The sequence below is a fragment of the Lissotriton vulgaris genome, chromosome 5 (genome assembly GCF_964263255.1).
Source record: "Lissotriton vulgaris chromosome 5, aLisVul1.2, whole genome shotgun sequence".
In the NCBI taxonomy this organism is placed as follows: Eukaryota; Metazoa; Chordata; class Amphibia; order Caudata; family Salamandridae; genus Lissotriton; species Lissotriton vulgaris.
Window position 1 is genome coordinate 114,867,896 of NC_141693.1, and position 23,602 is coordinate 114,891,497.

At 49.5% G+C, this 23,602-nt stretch overlaps 1 protein-coding gene across 1 annotated transcript in view; it reads right to left on the minus strand.

Annotated features, from left to right (window-relative positions):
* INPP5E (inositol polyphosphate-5-phosphatase E) overlaps window positions 1-23,602 on the minus strand; it is a 323,326-nt gene that overhangs the window by 225,300 nt on the left and 74,424 nt on the right. The gene's annotated exons all lie outside the window — the stretch shown is intronic.

Genomic DNA, 23,602 nt, shown 5'->3' on the forward strand with positions numbered 1-23,602 from the left:
CAACCTCCACAGGGGGGAGATCATCACGAGAGCTGCCCCCTGCCTGCGAATCTGAGCCTAGGAGCGTGTGATCATCGCAAATGGGGGAAATACGTACCCCTGTTCCAGGCTCCAATCCTGGAGAAAAGCATCCGTGGCCGCTGCCAAAAAGTCCGGCCTCCAGCTGAAAAACCGAGGTGTCTGATGGTCCAAACGGGATGCAAACAGATCAGTTGAGAACGGACCCCAGTGGTCGTTCAAGGCTGCAAAAACGGCTCGGTCCAGCATCCACATGCTGAAATTCCAGAAGTGGCGAGACTGGAAGTCTGCCTCCAAATTGTCCCGACCCGGAAAGTACTCGGCTGTGACTGATATCTGGCTGTCTAGGCAGTATTGCCAAAAACTTGCCGCCAGGTCCGAGAGGGCTTTGGGCCTGGCGCCTCCCAGGTGATTTACATACCGGACCGCCGAGACGTTGTCCATCTTCAGAAGGACACACAACTGCACTTAATCTCTTGTCCAACACGGTACGGCAAACAAACCTGCCAAAAGCTCCAGACAGTTTATGTGTAACTTCTGTTCATCAGGAGACCACAAACCTCCTGTGGACAAATCCCCGCAAAGCGCACCTCAGCAGAGTCTGCTGGCATCTGACTCGATCACCAGGTCAGGAGTAGAGCCGAAGATTGCCCGGCCGTTCCAGGCCTCCATATGGTCCAACCACCACTGGATCTCGGCACTCACTTCGGGGTCAGGGCTACCCTGTGAGAGTAAGGAAACCCTTTCCGGAGGAAGTACGCTTTGAGGCGTTGCAAAGCCCTGTAATGTAGAGGGCCTGGGAAGATGGCCTGAATGGAGGCCGACAGGAGGCCCACTACCCGCGCTAGGGAAACCTGCTGTTTGGCAAGAACCCGACGCAACTCGTGTCGGATTTTGGAAATGTTCTTGGCCGGAAGACTGAGCGTAGATGACGTTGAGTAGAGTCGATGACGAACCCAAAGAAGGTAAGAGCCTGGGTCGGTTGTAAGAGAGACTTGTCCTTGTTGATCACAAAACCGAGGTTTTGAAGGAGGACCACCGCCATCTGAAGCTGAGCTTCCAGGTGGAGCGGGCACAAAGCCATCAAAAGGAGATCGTCCAAATAAACGATCATCCTGACTCCTCTGCCCTCAGAAACTCCACCGCCGGTTTGAGAACGTCGGTAAAACACCAAGGTGCCGACGAGAGGCCGAACGGGAGGGGAAGTAAACTCGTAAACATGGCTTGCCCATGTGAACTGCAGGAACTTCCTGTGTGGAGGAAAAATCTGAAAACCAAATAGCCATCAAGTCGCCGGGGCGCAAAACATCCCGAAGGAGGTGAATTCCTTCCATTTTGAAATGGCGGTATACTAGCCATTCTTTGAACTCGCTCAAATTTATGACGGGCCTCTCCCGCCGTCTGTTTTGTCCACTAAGAAAATATTGCTCAAAACCCCCACTAGGTGGCGAGCAGTGAGGGAGATGGTGCCCTTGTGAAGAAGTGAGGTGACCTCCTCGTCCACCAGGGTGGCATCCGAAACCGAAAACTGAATGGGACGGGGAGGGGTGTGCTGCACCGGGGGACCCCATGAACTCGATTTGAAACCCTTGCACCGTTTTTAGAACCTACGCATCGTGTGTGAGGGACAACCAGGCCTGGTAACAACTTGCCAACTGCGCCCCTAGTCTTGATGGGGAAGAAAGGTGAACACTCACCAGAGTTTGTATTGGCGACACCTCCGCGGAATCCTCTTCCTTTGCCTCTCGGTCCCCTCGTGGGATAGAAGTTCCCAAAGCGGGACTGATCCTGGGACTGACGGTAGCCTCTCTGGTTACCCTGCTGGTGACTGCAACCGGCCGAGCGGCCCCTGCCTCGGCCGACCCCGCGAAAAACACAGAGAAACCCTTTCCGGATTGTAGACTGCGCCCGTCAAGGGATGTGAAGGTATTTACAAATTTGCCAAGCTCCTTGACGAAGGGTTCGCCAAACAGACCTCCTTGGGCAACTGCCCCAGCCTCAGAGTCCGCCAGGTCACCTGCCTTGGGGTCGATCTTTATGAGGAGGGACCTGCAGCGCTCTGTGGAGAGGGCACAGTTGGCATTACCCAAGAAAACTACCACCCTTTGAGCCCAGTTGGAGAGGGTTTCAGGAGAAATAATGGAGCCCGATTCCTCGGCCTCCTCGGCCATATCCAAAATCTTTGTAGCTGGGCCGAGGGCATCCAGGAGCTTGTCCTGGAAAGCTCTCCAGGACCTGTCGATCCCTTTTTTTGGATCACGGATACCTTTCTGGAGAAAAGTGAACATTCTGGGGTCAATCTCCGGAGTGAGAGCTACTTTTCCCTCCAAGGAAGAACAGGGGCACTCCGCCCGCAAACAGTTACGGGCCTCCTTTTCCACAGGCAGACGGATGTGCTCTACCACATAAGCGGCCACTTTCTCCCCCGGGACCCACTCCGAAGAGCGAGGGTAAATAATATTGTTTGGGCCCAACATGTCAGAGGTGGCTGGAGGGGTAAGCCCCGGGCTGGAGGGGAGCCAAGGCCTCGAAGGGCCTGGGTCAGCGTCAGGATCACCCGTGGCATCCGGGTCAGTAGGCTGGGAGGTCAAAGGGGGAAGAGGAGCCGGCTGTACTGCCTGGCTATCAAGGAAAGCCTGACGCAAACGCTCAAAAGAGACCGAATCCACCCCAGGAACCCTGGGCCGCTTAGCCGGAGGGGAACCAACAGGGCCTGAATATGGAGGGGCTACTGAAGTTGAGGGGGCCCCCATGCGCGAGAATGCCTCAATTATCTGGCGAGAACGTCTGTCCTCCAGAGGGGAGATAGCTTGGCCCACGGCCTGATAGATAGAAGAATCAACTGCCTCATAAAAGGCACCCCCCCAGGGCATATCTGCAAGGGGGTCCTACTCCTCAGGATACTCATCATAATACTCCATGACCCCACAGAAGGAAAGCAATATAGTGATAGGGGCAGGAATGGCAACCACACAGGCCGGTGGAAAGGCCTTAATTAAATATATATAGGCTGGGTAACAGCTGAGCTTAAGGGCGGCAGGAAAACACCAACACTTTAGGGGTTCAAGCCCCAGGGGACAACTGCTGGCAGCAGCTGATGCAAGAAATCAAACCATCGTGCCAGAGGGGCGCTCACCAGTCTGGGCCTTGTCCCCTTCACAGCCTAGGACAGGCAAATACAGGACCTCACACGAGGCATAGCACTTTAAACTACTGACTCCACAAGCCCTTACTGTGCAGGGATCGGGGGCAACTGAGCGTAAAAAACCAAGAATGCGGGAGACACGGTAAATCTTATCCACCTCGGCCGCCACAACCCAAACGGGTTTTCATCTCAGACCGGAGCCTCTGGTGACAGAAGCGCGGGGTGTTTGAATCCCTGAAGAGATCAAACACTGCGTCGCGCCTGCGACGACCTCCTGCGCCCTTTAGAGGCGGGAGGTCCACAGAGACCCAGCAAGCCACACACGCTGCGTAGGGATGAGGAAACCCTCAACCCCGCGGCGTCCCTGAAAGGAAACAAACGCACACGAAGGTGCTCAACAACGCGACCCCCTAAGGGGAAATAAAGCCGCAAGTGAATATCAGCAAACTGAGCGGGTGAAAAAACACCTCAGGAAATTGCAGAGCGAGGCGCAAACGCGCCGACGACATTAAATCCAATTATAACATACACGTTAACAGCTTCAATATCACAGTGATAATACATTAAGCATGAAATAACAGGTGAAACAGTAATAAGTAGACAATAAAACCGTTAAGCACTAAACAGCACTAAAGACTGGAGAGTACTTATCTTGCTGCGGAGCAGCGAAGAAAGAGGGAGAATGGACACTAGCAAGGGACTATGTTGGGCTGGCTGGCCCTGATTGGACATTGACACGGTTTATGATTGGTTGTTGTCATGATTGTTTCCGGACTACTTTTTTCCCTATGGTTCGTGGGAGACGTAGTCTTTTTGTTTACCTTCGTGCTGCTAATGGAATAAAGTGAAGAAAGAAGGCATAATCCTCGCCTCCAGTCCTGACATAGAATTCTCTCATTTCTCTGATGACATATTTTGAAAGATTGAACTTATCACCCTCTCGACCATTTAACAAAATTAATCGACATGGCAGTCCCTAACAACACAGTGGTCTAAGCAACTTCATAACATTTACGGAAAGCTAACATGTTAAGATTAAAAAGAATACCATTTGTATTTGTCACCCCGAGTGGGATGGGTATGCTCAGACGTGAGTCCCATGCTCTCCACACCACTTGAGTCAAGCTATCCTGGCTGAAGATGGCTGATAGCCAGAAACCGGTCCTAGGATGCTTGATTCCGGTCCAGGAAAGACATGGCTTGGCAGTTCGGGGTGGACTGTTCCCATGAGGCACAGGGTCAAGGCTGATTTGCATATGGCCATGTCTGAACTGGGGTGGTGTGGAGTGCAAAAAAACGATGGATTTAGGCCCACATCTCTGTACTGGGGTGAATGTATGACATTGTTCTGCATTCTGTCCATCAACTGGGGTTTTTGCATTTGTCACCCCGAGTGGGATGGGTATGCTCAGACGGGAGTCCCATGCTCTCCACATCACTGGAGTCAAGCTATTCTGGCTGAAGACGGCGGCTAGCCAGAAACTGGTCCTAGGATGCTTGATTCCGGTCCAGGAAAGACATGGCTTGGCAGTTCGGGCTGGACTGTTCCCATGAGGCACAGGGTCAAGGCTGATTTGCATATGTCCATGTCTGAGCTGGGGTGGTGTGGAGTTCAAACAAACGATGGATTCAGGCCCAGATCTCTGTACTGGGGTGAATGTATGACATTGTTCTGCATTCTGCCCATCAACTGTGGTTTTTGCACCTGATTGGACATTGACACGGTTTATGATTGGTTGTTGTCATGATTGTTTTCGGACTACTTTTTTCCCTATGGTTCATGGGAGACGTAGTCTTTTTGTTTACCTTCGTGCTGCTAATGGAATAAAGTGAAGAAGGCATAATCCTCGCCTCCAGTCCTGACATAGAATTCTCTCATTTCTCTGTTGACATAATTTGAAAGATTGAACTTATCACCCTCTCGACCATTTAACAAAATGAATCGACATGGCAGTCCCTAACAACACAGTGTTCTAAGCAACTTCATAACATTTACGGAAAGCTAACATGTTAAGATTATAAAGAATACCAGACCTTCCTCTTACTACCTTAATGTGATACCTTCCTCCTACTAAAGATGACCAGCCCCATGTTTACCCCATAGTGGACGAGATTGATCAACTCTTTACTGACTCAAAGTACCAGATCGTATTTAAATATGATTTATAATTTCATTGTCAATAAAACAAACAGCAAATCAAAGATGGCCGAGACTAAAAGCCACCATGAGAACAGGGGAGACTGCAGAAAAGCAAGATGAAAACAGCCAGCATTTTTAGGGCTTTGCTAAACTTCAGAAGTTTTGCTTCCTGGTGAACATGAACCAACAGAACATTCCATTTTTCTAGTGCTGCCACAGAAGGGGCACATATAGCAATATTTTTTTTAACGGGGGATAGGGACCATAAAAGTGAAACTTATCTTTAGATCTTAATAAACGATTTGGTTAGTACAACCTAAATCGAGTCCTAAGAGGAAATTAATGGCTCACAAAACAGACTTGTGCCCGAGCAAAAAAACTTTAATTCGATCTGTTTTTCTCCAGAAGCCAATGAAGCTTCAAAAAAGCAACAGGGATATGGTTCCTGGCTTTAATTTTAATTCCAATTTAGCTGCAAAAATTTGGATCAACTGCAATTTGTGTACGACATTATCTGGTTGACAAAGAAAAACTGGATTACAATAGTCTAATCAGGAAGAGATTAATGTATTCACGATCTGGATACTGTGCAAAAAAGCAAATAAAGTACTGCACTGGAATAAAATGACTTGACTACTGAATTATTCTGGTCAACCAGGGTTTCTTACACAAAGGGATAAAATAGGCTTAAGGACCAGCAACACTGACAAACAGCAAAAAAAAAAAAAAAAAAATTGAGTAGTCCTGCTGGACAAACAATTTCAGTTTTGTCACCGCAGAGTTTCAGATGATTATCGTTCATTCAACGTTCGTGAGGCAGTCATTTAATAATGCCACAGCAGTGATTACATTTCGTATGAACTAAAAGATTATGTGTCATCAGTGTAAAGAATCAATTCAAAGCTGATGACTGAATTAGGCAGGCTACAGGATGATATACAGACTAAACAAAATAAGTGACACAATGGATGAGTGTGGAACTTCGCAGGTCAGATTTCTATCAGAGGAAGTAAAAGGAGTGATTGAAATTCGAAATGTCCAATTAGTCAAAAAACGGGAAAAACCATCCTAGAGCTGCAACCTTGATTCCACGATTAGCCAATCGCTTAAGTAAAATGTCATGATTGACAGAATGCCTACGGAGATATCTGCGAAAATTAAAAAGTGGATGGAATGCAGTCATTTATGGATCTATGTCACTCATTGGTGGCCGTTATAACTACTATTTCAGTACCAAATTCTTGCTCAAAGCCAGATTGGGAAGGATGTAAAATAGAATTAGTTGGCGAAATCTCATGAAGCTGATTAAAAACTGCCCACTTCTATATCTTCGACAGAGCAGGCAGTGGAGATATGGGGTGACAGTTTTCGAAGTCGTCCGGATCTACTGAGGCTTTTTTTTTCTTTAACAATGAGTTAACCTTGGCTAACTTGTGCAGAGAGTTAATATCTCCAGTTGCCAGAAATGAATTAATAATAACGTCGGGAAAAGAATATTCAATTTTTATCAAGTACTAATGAATGTATGATGGAAGGGGAATAAAGTCATCAACATCAAGAATAGACCGTTTAATCAAGGAGGCTGGGGACATTGAGACTCACCTGTTCCAGAATCAAAGCAGTTGGCATTGATCCAGCAGGAGTTTAGAGATTGAAGCAATATAAAAAGTTCAGTCATTTCATTACTCCCATCTGAGGCCTGAGGGTGAGGACCATTTTGTGGGTTCCGAATAGCTCTCATTATATACATTACATAGAAGCTGAAATATGTCGGATGAATTTAGGAGCTTCTGATAAAAGAAAAAGTAATTTTGAAGTCTTGTCTGCGTGTGTGCATGTATGCTAGCTCATGCACTCTCACTTGCGAGCAATATTGTCTTGAATAAGGGGCTCGGAATCTACCTATTGCTTAAGGTTTGTGTGCTTCATTGTCACCCTCAGTTGCTGCGTTCTAGTTAGGCAGCGTGAGCCGTCACTTTCTCTTCCTTCTACAGGAGCACGGATTAAGATTCAGATTTATTAGATTCATTCCACTGCTGGCTCTGTGGTGGAGGTACTATTTTTTTTCTTGCGTTTTTTTCTTCTCGCCTTCCGTCCGTGCTGCTTCTTTCCTTCCACTCGACCCACGTCTGTGTTGCTACTTATCCCACCACGCCCCCTGCCCTCTGTATGCATGTTTCTCCTTCCACTTACAGTCTTACACCCACCTGGGTTGCTTTTTATCCCCCTCACCCCATCCATGTTACTTCTTATTCCTCCCACCCCCTTCCATGTTGCTACTTATCCCTTCCACCCCATCAATGTTACTTCCCCCGTCCCAGTCCCTGTTTATGTTTAGCTTCGCATCACCCAGTCCCTGTTTCTTCTCCCACCTGCACCCGCCCCACCCTAGTTTTTTCAACCCTTCCAACAATCAGAAGGAGGAAAAACAAGCATTTACAATGCAATGGTCTCGGCTGTGTTTAAGTTAGAGCTATTGGCATTGCAAATGGCTTTTTTTCATTTTTTGTTTTTAAAAAAAACATAAATAAATGGTATTTTAATTTACAATGGCAATAGGTGAGCATTAGAGAGTAGTAAAGAGTATTAGCGGACACAGAGCCACACAAAGACATACACAGAGCCACACACACACTCACACACACTGACACACACACACACACACACACATACAGACAGAGAGCCACACACACACAGAGCCACACACACACAGAGCCACCCTCACACAGACCCACCTACAAAAAAGCTACCCACAGAGCCACACACACAGAGCCCAACACACACATACAGACAGAGCCACACACACGGACAGAGCCACACACACAGAGCCACACACAGAGCCACACACACACACACACAGAACCACACACACAGAGCCACACACACACACAGAGCCACACACACACACAGAGCCACACATACACACAGCCAGAGCCACACACACACAGCCAGAGCCACACACACACAGCCAGAGCCACACACACACACACAACCAGAGCCACACACACACACACACAACCAGAGCCACACACACACACACAACCAGAGCCCCACACACACACACACACACACACAGCCAGAGCCACACACACACAGACAGAGCCAGACACACACAGAGCCAGACGCATACACACACAGAGCCAGACACACACAGAGCCAGACACACACAGAGCCACACACACAGAGCCACACACACAGAGCCACACACACACACACACACACACACACAGAGAGCCACACACACACACACACACAGAGCCACACACAGAGCCACACACACACACACAGAGCCACACACACACAGAGCCACACACACACACAGAGCCACACACACACACAGAGCCACACACACACACAGCCACACACACACACACAGAGCCACAAATAGAGCCACACACACACACACACAGAGCCACACACACAGAGCCACACGCACACACAGAGCCACACACAGACACACAGAGTCACACACACAAACACACAGAGAGCCACACACACACACAGAGCCAGACACACACACACACAGAGCCAGACACACACACACACACAGAGCCAGACACACACATGCACAGAGTCACACACACAGAGCCACACACACACACAGAGCCACACACACACAGAGCCACACACACACACAGAGCCACACACACACAGAGCCACACACACACAGAGCCACACACAGAGCCACAAATAGAGCCACACACACACACACACACAGAGCCACACATACACACACAGAGCCACACACAGACACACAGAGTCACACACACAGAGCCACACACACACAGCCACACACACACAGCCACACACAGAGCCAGACACACACACACACACAGAGCCAGACACACACACACACACAGAGCCAGACACACACATGCACAGAGTCACACACACAGAGCCACACACACACACACACACACAGAGCCAGACACACATACGCACAGAGCCAGACACACACACACACAGCCACACACATGCACAGAGCCAGACACACACACATAGCCACAAACAGAGCCACACACAGAGTCTCTCTCTCACACACACACACACACACACAGAGCCACACACACACACAGAGCCACACACACAGAGACACACCCACACACAGAGCCAGACACACACACTCAGAGCCAGACACACACACACGCACAGAGCCAGACACACACACACGCACAGAGCCAGACACACACACACGCACAGAGCCAGACACACACACACACAGAGCCAGACACACACACATGCACAGAGCCAGACACACACACATGCACAGAGCCAGACACACACACACAGAGCCAGACACACACGCACACAGCCAGACACACACTCACAGAGCCAGACACACACACAGACACAGGGCCAGACACGCACACACAGAGCCAGACACACACACACATAGCCAGACACACACACACACAGAGCCAGACACACACACAGAGCCACACACACACGGAGCCAGACACACACACACACGGAGCCAGACACACACACACACAGAGCCAGACACACACACACACAGAGCCAGACACACACACACAGAGCCAGACACACACACACACACACAGAGCCAGACACATACAGAGCCACACACACACAAGCCACATACACAGCCACATACACACACACACACAGCCACATACACACACGCACAGCGCCACACACACACAAGCAGAACCACACACACACACAGATCCACACACACACACAGATCCACACACACAGCCATAAACACACACACACACACACACACAGCCATACACACACACACAACCATACACACACACAGCCATACACACACACACAGCCATACACACACACACACACAGAGCCATACACACACACACAGAGCCATACACACACACACACAGAGCCATACACACACACACACAGAGCCATACACACAAAGAGCCATACACACACAAAGCCATACACACACAGAGCCATACACACACAGAGCCATACACACACAGAGCCATACACACACAGAGCCATACACACACAGAGCCATACACACACCGAGCCATACACACACCGAGCCATACAAACAAACACACAGAGCCATACACACAAACACACAGAGCCATACACACAAACACACAGAGCCATACACACACACAGAGCCATACACACACACAGAGCCATACACACACACACAGCCATAAACACACACACACACACACACACACAGCCATACACACACACACACAGCCATACACACACACACAGCCATACACACACAACCATACACACGCACACACACAGCCATACACACACACACACACACACACATAGACATCCCTCAGCCTAGGTCAGCCACACGCCCATCTCTGCCCAGTAACGCCCCAGGGGACAGAGGCCAGAAAAAACGCTCACAAGCAGGGAACAGAGGCAAGAAAAAAAACGCTCACAAGCAGGGAACAGAGGCACTAAAAAAAAGAAGGGCATTTACTGGTGGTGTAGGAGGGAATACATTGGAGACACAAACGGCTCTGTCGACCAGGCTGCACGTCCTTTACCAGCGGCGGTCTCCTCAGCAGTGTGGGAGACGGGGCTGCAACTTATTTCGGCGCTCTGCAGGGGTGCGCTTGGCATTTGATGCAATGGCCTCAGGACTTTTAGAGCTGATGCAGGCTTAGTCCAACTGGGGGTGCCGTGCTTAACAGTCAGCAGGGTGTATATCCATTGGAGCGCCACTCACCAGTTGCACGCCGCTGCCTGCGGGGCATCTGCTTGCGGGTGCCCTCGTCTTCGCTAGGTCATCTCGTCGTGTGAGGCACTGTGCCAGCTCTCGCAGGTGCTGTGTTAAATCGCTGAGCTATAAATTTAATCTGTGCCGCTCCCCGCTGCCTGGAATTGCACCGGGTGCCAGAGCCCCACAACTTCAACTATGCTTGCATCCTAGAATTGCCTGGAGTCCCCACTGGTTGCACTCTCGCACACAAGCAGCAGCACCGGCTGTGCACGACCCCCATCTACCCCCTACACACGCCCACACCACTGCACGCAGAGCCTCCCCCGCTGCTCAATCCCTCCCAGGGGGGGGGGGGGGGGCATGTCGCGAGCTCCACTGGCCCCACACTTAATCCTGTAAATGTCCTGTTTCTCCTTGCTCCCTCCTACCTGTGTCGGTGGTCTTGGGTTGAGTGGAAGCTGCGGTGAGCCTCGTGGAGAGCCCGGAGGTGTCTTACTGGCCGAGGCGGAGGTTTCTTTGGCGCGGCGGCCGGTCTCCCAAGATGGCGATTGATCGCGGCTGAAGACCGGAGCTGTGGAGTCTCTATCTGCAGTGCCACTGGCGAGACTGGATTGGTGCCCATTGCGGTGAGGAGGGATGCCACTGTGATCCGATCGGGCTCCCCGCTGTGAGAAGTCTAATCGGAGATTAGTGGCTGCTCTGGGGGATCGACGAGGCAGCGCCAAAGCGGAGAGAAGGGAGCCCACTGGGGGATTGGGAGCCCCCCCCCCCCATCGAGGTGAGACAGAGGTTGGCGGCCGCTGCACCAGCTTTTGAGATCGGCGGGTGCCACTGGTGAAGAGAAGAGAGCCCTGTCCCTAACCACCCCATGCAAGGCACTAAGTTGTAGTTCAGTGCTGCTCCCCCACAGCCCAGGATGCGGCACACAAGCTCTTCTGCAGCCCCCCAGCTCCTCGCCGGACTGCTGGCCGCCTGCTGCTGCAGCTGCTCGGAAGGGACGCCCCGGGTTAAAACCCAGCAAAGGGGAGGCGGGAGGATGCTGCAAACCGTCAGGAGGGTAGTCGAACACCACCACCTTTCTCCGAGGCCATGCAGAAATGCCTCGGAGAAAGGCACCGTCATTTTTGGATTCGGGGGCGTGTTTTCTTTCTCTCCTCTTCCCATTGGCTGGAATGTAAAATTCCAGCCAATGGGAAGAGGAGAGAAAGAAAACAGAAAGAAGCGAAAAAACACATCCCCGAATCCGGGCTTGAACGGTGTGACGCCCCTCTCCTCCAATGGTTGGCCTCCGTTTAGGAAGCCAGCCAGGAGAAGAGGGGCGGGCTCAAGCCCCACTACTGAAAAACAAAATTTCTCGCCAGCGAGACTGCGCAAGCGCAGCCTTCGCAGGCCGAGACCTAAAAAGTGCAATGGCTCTGCCAGTGCTGGCCACTTCATATCACTTTTTTTTACTGTCCTGTTTTCCATCCCCACTTGCTATCCCTTTCTCCAACCCTCTTGTCCTACCATTCTCCACCTCCACCCATCCTCTGATTCTCCACCCCTATCCGATTGCCAAACCCAATAGCTCGCCAATAGGAGGGACCTATTGGCGTTTCCAAGGATTGTTGCCTTCATGCTGGCTGACTTTTAAAGAATTATTCAGGTTTTGGGATTCAGACTTGAAAAGATGCTCATAATTGCAGCGTCAAAAAGAACAATTGATGGACAGAATGCAGAACAATGTCACACATTCACCCCAGTTCAGCGATCTGGGCCTAAATCCATAGTTATTTTTGCTCACCATGCCACTCCAGGTTGGACCCAGCCATATGCAAATCAGTCTTGATCCTGCGCAAAATGGGAACAGTCCAGTCCGAACTACCAAGCAAGGTCGTCCCTGGACTGGAAACAAGCATCCTAGGACCGGTTTCGGGCTTTCACCCCTCATCAGCCAGGATAGCTTGACTCCAGTGGCATGGAGAGCACGGGACCCACATCTGGGGATACCTGTCCCACACAGGGTGACAAATGCAAAAATATTTTTTTTTCTTTTTTGTTTTGTTCATTAGCATTTCAAAAGAAACAAAAACAAGATGACACCAAGTGGTCAACGAAGCAATATTGTAACAACCATGTCATAGCAATAAAAAGGAGGAGTTAACAAATGCATACATGCGGTTTTGGGGTGCAGCAAAACCTTTCATCCGGGATAGGGCTTGGTACAGTTAATAGGGCTTCCACTAACAATTAACAGACTGGTCTTCACCCTGGCGCTCAACACCCATTGGACTCAAAGGGCTTCAGCCCCCCGTCGTGTTTGGCAGCCTGGGATGAGACAGCTTCCCGGGCACACACACAGCTGCACCCGAACACTTCACAGGTATTTAAAAGACATTTGCATGTTAATGAGGCCTTGCTGTTGTTTCCCCGCTTCGAAGAGCCCCTGCAGCTCTCCTCTGCCTAGTGCTTAAAAATGTAGCCCCAACATTTTTTCTTACCACCCCCCCCCCCCCCTGAAATTTGGCTCTAGTTGCGACTCTGTCTTTACCTGAGGAGGAACAGCAACACAGTGTTTTTCATAGTTATACTTAAACCACCAGGATATCATACATCACTGGATAATCACAAGAAACCCAGCAATATGCCCCCCCCCACTATATTAGGTCTCTGCATTCTGCTCGGCTTCCAAGGTATTTTCCCCCACCTCTTGCAGTAAACGAGCCCAATCCAGAAACGGAGCCCACATGTCTTTGGGTCTGGACACAGAAGGCATCAGCTCCCAAAAAAGCTGTCAGTTGGGTGTGGCTGAAGGAAATGTACTGTACCCAATAATTCCATGAATGTGCCCTCTTCTTTCCCCAGAACATTGGCACCTTTCGCTTAGCCAGCAACAGCAGTATGGCATGCAACTTACGCTTTGCTGTCACTGTGTCCTTAACATACCCCAATAGGCCTATGAGTGGTGACGGCTCAGGGGAGAACCCTATGAGGTCATGTATTATGTCAAAAATGTCCGACCAGTAAGGGACCATAATCTGGCAGCTCCACACCATATGTAGGAATGTAGCTGGATCATGGCCACACCTCCAGCAGTGCTCATTCTCTCTAATTCTCGTGCAATACAGCTGGGTCGGGGTTCTGTAATATCGGTGGAGGTATTTGAAGTGAATAAGCTGTAATCTATAATTGGGGAACTGGGGGGAAAAGCGGTGAGCTGATCACAACAGAATACCCATTGTTCCTCTGCAATCTGCACGGGAAGCTCAGAGTTCCAGCACTGCAGAGATTTTGACGTAACCACAGGGGCGGGGTTGTGCATGTTGCTGTACAATCGGGTTTTCAATCTTCGGGGTGAGGGGTCTTCAGCACGTGGAGGGTGGGCGGAGGGAGTGGAAATGTATTGTGTAATTGTCTGCAAGATGCTCGAATTTTGTAATAGAAGAATAGTTCCAAGAGATTCGCTGCCCCACCCTCCCGTGAAGACGGCGGGCTAATGAAGGTATCCCTGGGATATAGATCTGCAAATGCGTTAAGCCCTAAGGCCTTCGCTGCCTAACGACTAGCCCCTCTGTCATGCATGGGATTATGTGCCAAGGGTATAGAAGGGGCATACAGTGTCCGCAACTGGGCTCTGTCCAGCAGCCTGTCCCATGCCCAGCGTACAGTTTCCACAGTGTGAATCCCTTCCCGCAGTCGCCTGTATGATTGGTAAAGTGCAACTTGTAGGGGAACCAGTGCCGCTACATCCATTTCTACTGCCGTGTTTGGCTGAAAAGGAGTGGGGTGGACCTAGTGTTGTAAAAATTGAGCATGTGCACAGCACGCATAAAGGGTTAACTCAGGGGCTCCCATCCCGCCTTGTGTTAATGGTAGAGTTAAACGTTCCAATGAGTCCCTCGCCTGCTTTCCTGCCCACACCAATGAGATCAACAGAGAGCGACCCGTCTTAATAAACGCCTTTGTCAAGGGGATTGGGATATTCACAAACAAATTGAGGAACTTCGGCAAAACCACCATCTTAACCAAGGCAATCCTCCCTGCCAAGGAAAGGGGGAGTCCAGCCCAGCCCAGGCACTCACCCACTCAACAGCTTGAACCAAGTTCAGACTCCAAACCTCCTGTACGTCCCTGCTCAGCCAAATCCCCAGGTATTTCACTGGGCCGACCGTCCATTCGAAAGTGTACTTCACAGGGAAGGGAGTAGTGCTGTCTGTAAGTGGGAATATAGTAGACTTAGCCCAATTGATAGACACTCCTGAAATCCCCCCAAACTTGATGAACTCTCGGAGAATGGGCGGAGATTAGCAGCAGGTATAGAGATTTATAAGGTGATGTTGTCTGCATACATCAAGACCAATAGACTTCTAGAACTGAACCTCAGCCCTTTATCTGTATGATGCGATCTCAGCCTAACTGCCAGCTGCTTCAACGCAATAGCAAACAGGAGAGGGAAGAGAGGCCAGCCCTGCCGCGTTCCTCTGGTTATGGGGAAGGGCTGCGAAATCATGCCATTTGTGGGAATTCTAGCTGTCAGTTCCGTATATAGCAGACGTATAAGGCCAAGAAACAAAGGACTAAACCCCATCCTTTCCAGTATGGCAAATACATTCAGCCACTCCAGTGAATCAAACGCTTTTGTGGCGTCTAGAAAGACAGCCACTGCCTGAAACTGCGGATGTAGATAAAGCAACACTTGAAGAAGGTACGAAGATTATGGGAAGTAGACCTCCCAGGGATAAAGCCTCACTGGTCTGGTCTAGCAATAAGTGGGAGTAATGGCTGAAGTCTGCCTGCCATCAGTTTAGCGAGTATCTTAGCGTTCACATTTATTAATGAAAGTTGTCTGTAAGAGTCTACTTCACTACTGTTTTTCCCAGGTTTCAGCAGCATAATGATCCGTGCTTCCAGCATGGAAGGCGGAAGGATACCAGAGGTCTGAGCCTCCTCCTACCCTGCTAACAGCTGTGGAGCCAGCTCAGAAGCATAGGCCTTGTAAAACGCAGTGGTAAGCCCGTCAGGGCCAGGGGCCTTTTCCGGTGGCAAACAATGTATTATCTGTGCTATATCCTCTTCCGTAAAAGGCGCATCCAAGTACTCCTGGTGCCCCCTCCCCAGCCATATAAGCTCCAGGGTGTCTAGAAACTCCCAAAGATCCCTGGGTATCTCACTGTGGCTGGCCCTGTATAACTTGGCATAAAATGGTGTGAACCTATCCATGACGCCCTGCGGGCCTCTGATCAGGGTTCCTTCCGCTCCCAGAATCTCAGCCAGGTATGTGGCAGAGCGGGCAGCCTGAGCATGTTTGCAAGGGTCCTCCCCGGCCTATCTCCCTCACCATATTGGCGGGCTCTAACATGTTTGCCCATGAAGTGCTTCTCCCTTTGTGCCTCCTCTTCAAATTCTATAATAGCCTCTTTAATGGAGGCTAGGAGTGTGGCAATATTTGTTGCGTAGTATTGCGATTCAAGATCTCGTATTCGTGCCTCTATGGAAGCCAGTGTGCCGTGTATGGCCTTCAGGACCCCCGCTTGTCGCGCAATACATTTTCCCCGTATTACCACCTTAAAGGCTTCCCACAGGGAGGCCGGCGAGGCAACTGAGCCTGTGTTAATTGAGAAATACTCTTCAAAGTCTCTGCGGATTTCAACCTTGAAGGCCTCATCTAGTAGGGCGTTGTGGGGAAGCCTCCAGCTGAACATGCCGCGAGGTGTGTTGGGTATAAGCATGCTCAGCAGCCACAGCGCGTGATCGGAGAGAGTTCTGGGGGTGATGAGCCACCGTAGTCGCCCATGATTCGACATCACATGACACTAGCCAAAAGTCCAGGCTCGACCAGGCCCATTGACGGGCTGAAACACAGATACCCTCCATCAGGTTGGAATTTAGCTTGCACCAAATGTCTGTGATGTTACCATCCGTGAGAATAGCATTGAGGGTCATACTGGAGTTAGGATGTAATGCCCGGAATAGTCCCTTCCTAACGATTGTGTCATTGAGCATGGTATTGAAGTACCCTGCCCCATATTATGGTATTACATCCCGTGGAGTTAATCCTTGCCCATATCGTCTGGAGGAACTCTGGGCTGTCCGTATATCGCTGCCAATGTAACATCCACATCCGCCAACCTCCCCAGGAAGATCACATATCAGCATTCTTGGTCTTTGTGGGACTTAGACACTTTCCAATCCATCCCCTGGCGAACAAGGATCGCAACCACACATGAATAATTAGAGTAGATGGAAGAGTACACATGTCCCCATCGCCTATGTTGCAATTTAGTGGTTGGGTTACTGTTCAAATGTGTTTCCTGAAAAAAGCATATGTCTATATGATGCCTTAAAAGATAAGCATGAACCAATCTACTCTTCCTATGGTCATTCAAACCACGATTATTCCAACTGAGTAGATTAACTGTAGTCGTGATAGATTACTGTGTGGTCCGAACCGTGAATGACGCAAAGCGCCTATAACCCCCCCTCCCCGGGTGTTGGCTCATGTTTCCTGAAGTTCCTCAGTGCCCCGCTGTATGTCAGATGTGCCCATGCGTGCATATTGTGAACACAGTGTACTTTAATGTACCAGTCCCTGCTTCACAGTACCTCTTTGACCAACATCTTAACCAATCCCTGCCCCTCCCTACCCCCACCCACACCAACTCCTCAATTAGGTTGTGAGCAAATGCCCACCCTGGAAAACAACTAAACATGGATCACAATTGTAAAATCAAACTATAAATGAGAACTCTCCCTGGGGGTTGTAGGGTCACCGGCGTGCTGTCCTGCCCGCACAGGGTGGCCGATATTAGCGGAAATGAGCACCTGCCTGCAACCACATACTAACAAACATTTATATAATCAAAACAGCTACATGCCCATATGGCCGTCCCCCTGAGTGCACCCACAAAATCTATTTCAACCAAATATGTCCATATTATTAAGGTGCACACCAGAGTTCGCACTACCGGATAGTGTTGGGGCTTAACATCAGTCATTGTCACGGAGTCTGGAGTCCGGCGTCCGGGCTGGGTCGGTTTTGGATCTGCCATGGCCTCTCTTCCCTCCAATGTATTTCGCAAATTTTAGGGCATATTTTGCGTCTGTGAAATAATGCAACGTGCTTTCATAGGTCACCTTCAGCTTAGCTGGGTATAAGAGAGCGTAGGGAACCTGGGCCTCCAACAGAAGACGCTTGGCGGGTAGAAACTCCCTTTGCGCCGCCTGCACCGTCGGACTGAAGTTTGGGTAAAAGGAAATAGTGTTCCCTTTGTAGCTGACGGTGCCCTGCTCCCTTGCTAGTCTCAACATGGCGTCCTGATCTTGATAATTCAGAATTCGTGTCGGGATATGTCTTGGTGTAGCTCCGACCGGGGGTCTATGACCCAACGCACCATGGGTTCTCTCCACAGCGAACACCTTGGATAGGCCGGGCCGAACATTTCACGCAGGAGCTCTTCAACATAGGTTTCCATTTTGGAAATGGCGGTCGTTTCCGGGATTCCAGTAATTCATAAATTATTACGGCGAGTCCGGGCTTCTAGATCATCATTCTTAGCCCTAATGAGGGCGAGTACCTTGTCCATACTTAACAAATGCTCTTTCGTCTCGACCTGGCATTCGTGCTGTTCAGTGCTCCGGTTCTCCAGCTGATCCAGACGGGTCTTGTGCGTGTCCATCTGTTTCTTAAAAAGATCTAATTGTGAGGTGAGCACATCCAGTTTTGTATCAATGGTCTTCAGGCTGGAGCGCATTTCCAATAGCAAAGATCGACGGTCCTCACTGTGGTCATCTAATTGTTCACTTTGCGCCCGGTCCAAGCTCCCCTCCGGGTCCGCATCCGTTAATCGTGTCTGCCGTTTGGCTTCGAAGGATTATTAGGAAACCAGCCCAGCCAGCTGCACAAAAAGGTATATCAAGTTTATTAGGCACTTTCGGATTGCAGCATTTCCCCACACCAGGAAATCAGACCTAACGCGCTGCAGACACGTGCGCCGGCACAACACCTCCCAACTGAGGCGGTCGCGCTCTCGTAATGGCCTCTGTTATGAATGCGATCTTATCAAGTGCCCACAGCCCGTTTCAGCACCGGGGGCCAATGTCAGCTCAACAATTAGCATCACACCCCTCACGTCTCTGTTGCTGCTACATGGGGGCTAATGTCCTGTGTATTAAGAATGTTCACCAATATCAAGGGGGGTTCACACACTCGGCCTCCCGACTTGATGTTCCAGAGCGGTGTGTTAGCACGCATGCAAAGGCGGGGGCCTCGCGCACCCACTGTGTTTGCCTCCAGGCTGCGGGCCACACAGATCAAGCCTCCCGGCAGTGCCCTCAACCACACACTGCACACGGGTCCAGAGCCACGACACGGCAGGCCCACCTGAGTCCCTTCCGATCAGTGTCAATGCCTCCTCCAGTCGCACTGCACCCCGCACAGGCGAGGATAGGTCCCAGACCAGGCACTCTCTGTCACACAGCCTCAGGATCCAAAAGGGCAAAAATTACCCCCGGCAGCCTCCAGCCTGCCACATAGGCAATTCCCCAACAGTTTTCAGGCACACTGTCCACAGCTACAGCGGCCACCGCCGCTTCTTTTCACAGCCCAGCCGGGGTGATGGCACACAGAGTCCACCCCCAAGATGGCAGCCAGACCTTCCACAGCTAAAGACAACACCGCGTCTCGGCAAGCCCCTGCCAGACGTCACCCTCTCGGAGCTCACTACGGGCAGCCCTCACCGCAGCAAGTGAGCGCCGGGGCCCGCCCGCAGTCCTCTGTGCTGCGGTCGCGCTCACTTCTGCCTCAGCACGTCTGGTCCACAGTGCAATGCGTGGTCTCGCCTCAGGGGTGCTGCCACAGCCAATACATCAATTGTGCCAGGCTTGGGAACGGCTCATTCTATTCACGGCATCTCAGGCAAGTGTTGGGCAAGGCTGTGGTGGGCAGATGACTCTTCCATAAACCGGATCAATTGAGGATAATGGCTCGGCCGGCGGAGCACGCTCAGCTGGGGGCCATCTCGCTGCGCCGCTAGACGACGCCCCCCGCAAAAAGAACAATTGATGAACAGAATGCAAAACAATGTCATACATTCACCCCAGTACAGAGATCTGGGACTAAATCCATCATTTTTTTGATAACCATACCATTCCAGTTTGGACCCAGCCATGGGCAAATCAGTCTTGACCCTGCGCCCAATGGGAACAGTCCAGTCCGAACTGCCAGGCCAGGTCCTCCCTGGACTGGAAACAAGCATCCTAGGACCGGTTTCAGGGTTTCACCCCTCATCAGCCAGGATAGCTTGACTCCAGTAGCATGGAGAGCACAGGACCCACGTCTGGGCAAATGTCCCACTCAGGGTGACAAATGCAAAAATAACAATTGATGGGGTGGTGCAGTGAGCATAAACATGTTGGATTTAACTCAGGTCCTTGTGACTGGGGGTGAATGTTTGCATTGTCCAGCATTCCGTCCATTAATTGTTTCTTTTGCATATGTTGCCCTAAGTGGGAAGGGTATGCCCAGACGTGGGTGCCGCGCTCACTACACCACTGGATTCAAGCTAGCCTGGCTGCTGAAGGGTGATGCCCTGAAACCAGTCCCAGGGTGCTCGTTTCCGGTCCAGGGTGGGACCTGGCTTGGCAGTTCAGGCTGGAATGTACCCACAGGGAACAGGGTCAAGACTAATTTGCATATGGCTGGGTTCAAACTGGGTGGTGTGGTGAGCAAAAGAATGATGCATTTAACCCAAATCCTTGTGACTGGGGGTGAATGTTTGCATTGTCCAGCATTCCGTCCATCAATTGTTTCTTGTGCATAATTGCAGCGTCATTCCATTGAGTGCATTTTAAATTCATAAGTCTTCGGAGTACCAATTCCATGAGGGCTGCACGGATTTCTATATAATTATTTTCTTTGAGGCAATACAGTCAAGAGTTATTACGCATAATAGTTGTCAAGCATTTTCTCTGGGGCAGCCTCTAAGAATCCATGGACTACAGATGCATGACTCAGCAATACATCTGCAGGAACCTTCTTCAGGTTACAGTATACCAGAGGATGTACATTTATCTGCTAATCTAAGACTTATAGGTTTCCTGAAAGGAGCATGGAAAAGGTATAGAAAATGGTTGGTCTGAGAAGGGAAAAATAATGATACGATAGAATGGACTGTTTGGATAAATGGTATATGATTTAGACAGTGTGAAGGCTGGGAAACAGGAACTGATGTGTACAAGCAGAAACGTCCATGTATATATAATGCCTGCGGATGCCCTGAGAAATTTGAGAAAGTGTGGGCCACTTGGAGAGAATTCAGGGACATTGACTGAATTAGCGGCTGAGTTCGAATGATCCAAGAGGGATGCTCACCTGGTATTGTGTTTTTTTGTGGCTAAGTCCTTGGGAGTTGAGGGCAGGAGATTCTTAATGTATACATAATCCCCGTTTTACTAAGGGAAAGCCTTGGCTTTTCATTAAGTCCTTTTGATTAGAATGTGTACAATGCACCAGTAGCCTGTCAGTCTGTTACTTTAATCCCTAATGGTTTGCATGGTTGCTTCATTTCAATAAACTCAATAAAAACACAAACAAAAAAAACAAGGATTAAACAATCGGTATTAGGATCATAAAAAGAGGAATTAATCAAGGTGTTGCAGCAATATGACTTAGTAGGGAGACATTTTCCAAAATCTGAACCCACAGGCTAGTAGCATAATTGGGAGAAACTGCAGAATGAACGGAGCAGATAGGTTTGCATTTGGCACATCTTTGTGGGATGAGGTAAATGGCTGCCTCAATCAAAATTGGCCCAAAAAGAAAACTAGTCCGGCAACCCTCGAAAATGGCTGTCACTATTTGGCTAACAAGAGAAATGGCAGACCTGTTTATTGGGTTAAAAGTCCCTTAGCAATAACCAAAAGTAATGTTCCAAAGATTAAAATCAGAATAATTTAAAAAGAGTTAAAAAAACAACAGATTAAACTTCATGCTTAACAAAAAAAACGTCAGTTTTTCTGCCATACCCAACACAACCGATCAGTCCTCACTCACAATACAACAATTAGAAAGGATTCCAAATGTGGCAATTCAAGTAGTAGTTTTGCAAAACTGTCAGATTTTACCTAGAAGCCCAGCCGTGCTGTGGCTGAGCTAAATACTTGCAACTCTTCATCAAAATGGCCCAAAAAGAAAACTAGTGCGGCATTCCACAAAAATAACTGGTCATCCAGCTTCTTAAAAAAATAACATGAAATGATCCAGAAGATCTAAATAATTTTTGTCTTGTAGCAATTTACCAGTTTTCAGTGCAAATCTTAGAAAGCTACGCAGCATTACAGATCAAACAACTCAATGAAGAGTTGATTTATTTGATGACCTATTCATATAATTAATTAAACCGGAGCAGTATTTAGCATTGTAGATCTCCGACAACTCTTTAATGGGTTTGCTACTCAGTCTAGTTGCAAAGCCTAAAAGCTGCTTCTGTACTCCTGGCTAAGGCAGCTGCATGCCGCCTTTTAAAGTATGCCAGCTCAGTCTGTCATAGAAAAATACGCCGAGATAGGGATAAGATGGAACTTTACTAATCTTTGTCCTATTGACAAAGAAAGTCCTGCCGGCCCTTGTAAATGTATTGGCATTTATATAGCGCACTACTTACCCGTAGGGTCCCAAGGCGCTTCGACCGCTGCGAAACCCTTCCTGGCTTCCCTGAGAGATGGTCCCTTAATGGGTATCTCCAGGGTGAGACCAGGCATCCCCGGCGGTCTGGTGGGGCCGTTAGTGAAGATGAGGCAAGCTAATGCCCAGAGTTGCCGAGTGTGATCGCTGATCAGAGTGGGCACCGAGGCGAGAGAATTATCGAGTCCGCTGACCCTGGTCCAGAAACCTGCCGCGCCGGGAATCGAACCCTGGTCCCGGGCCGTCCTCTGCTCTCAGGTCTGCCGCCTCTAACCAGTGAGCCACACTACTTCACTAACGATGTCCAAAAATCATAACATGAGTTTTGGACCGATCGACTAATAAAATCTAAGCTAGATATAAAAATAACAAATTGGTCTAGTAGTTTCTAAAGTCCATTTGCGGTTACCCCTGCATACCACTGGGCATTCAGTGTTAATATTCAACAAGTGCTTCTCTAAACCATTAACGTACAAAGAGAAGAGAAATGGGGCCAACAAGCAATCTTGGCACATACCACATTCTAGTCTAAAACTTTCTGTAATTTCCTCTGCTGGTCCATATCTCACACTTGCATTAACTTCCACATGAAGCTGCCTCAGAAAACCAATAATTGTACGCTCGACCCACTTCGATCTGTTGACTGAGTCAAAGGCCAAGCTCAAATCAATGTAGGGCACGTAAAGTTTGCCCCCAATAGCCAGCGAGTACTTGTTTATTAGCATGTACAGGTTGAGTAATTGTTCTACAGTCCCCAGACCAGCACGAAACCCAAACTGGAGATCAGACAGGACATTGTTGTCATTCGCCTCAAGTTTGCAGACAGTCCAGTAGGACCCTGCCTATTACCTTGGCTGTCAAGTTTATTAACAAAAGTGGCCAGTAACACTTTGAGTCGTCCGTGGCTCCTTTATTAAGACTTGTACTATTGTTGCATCAACCTTCCACAAC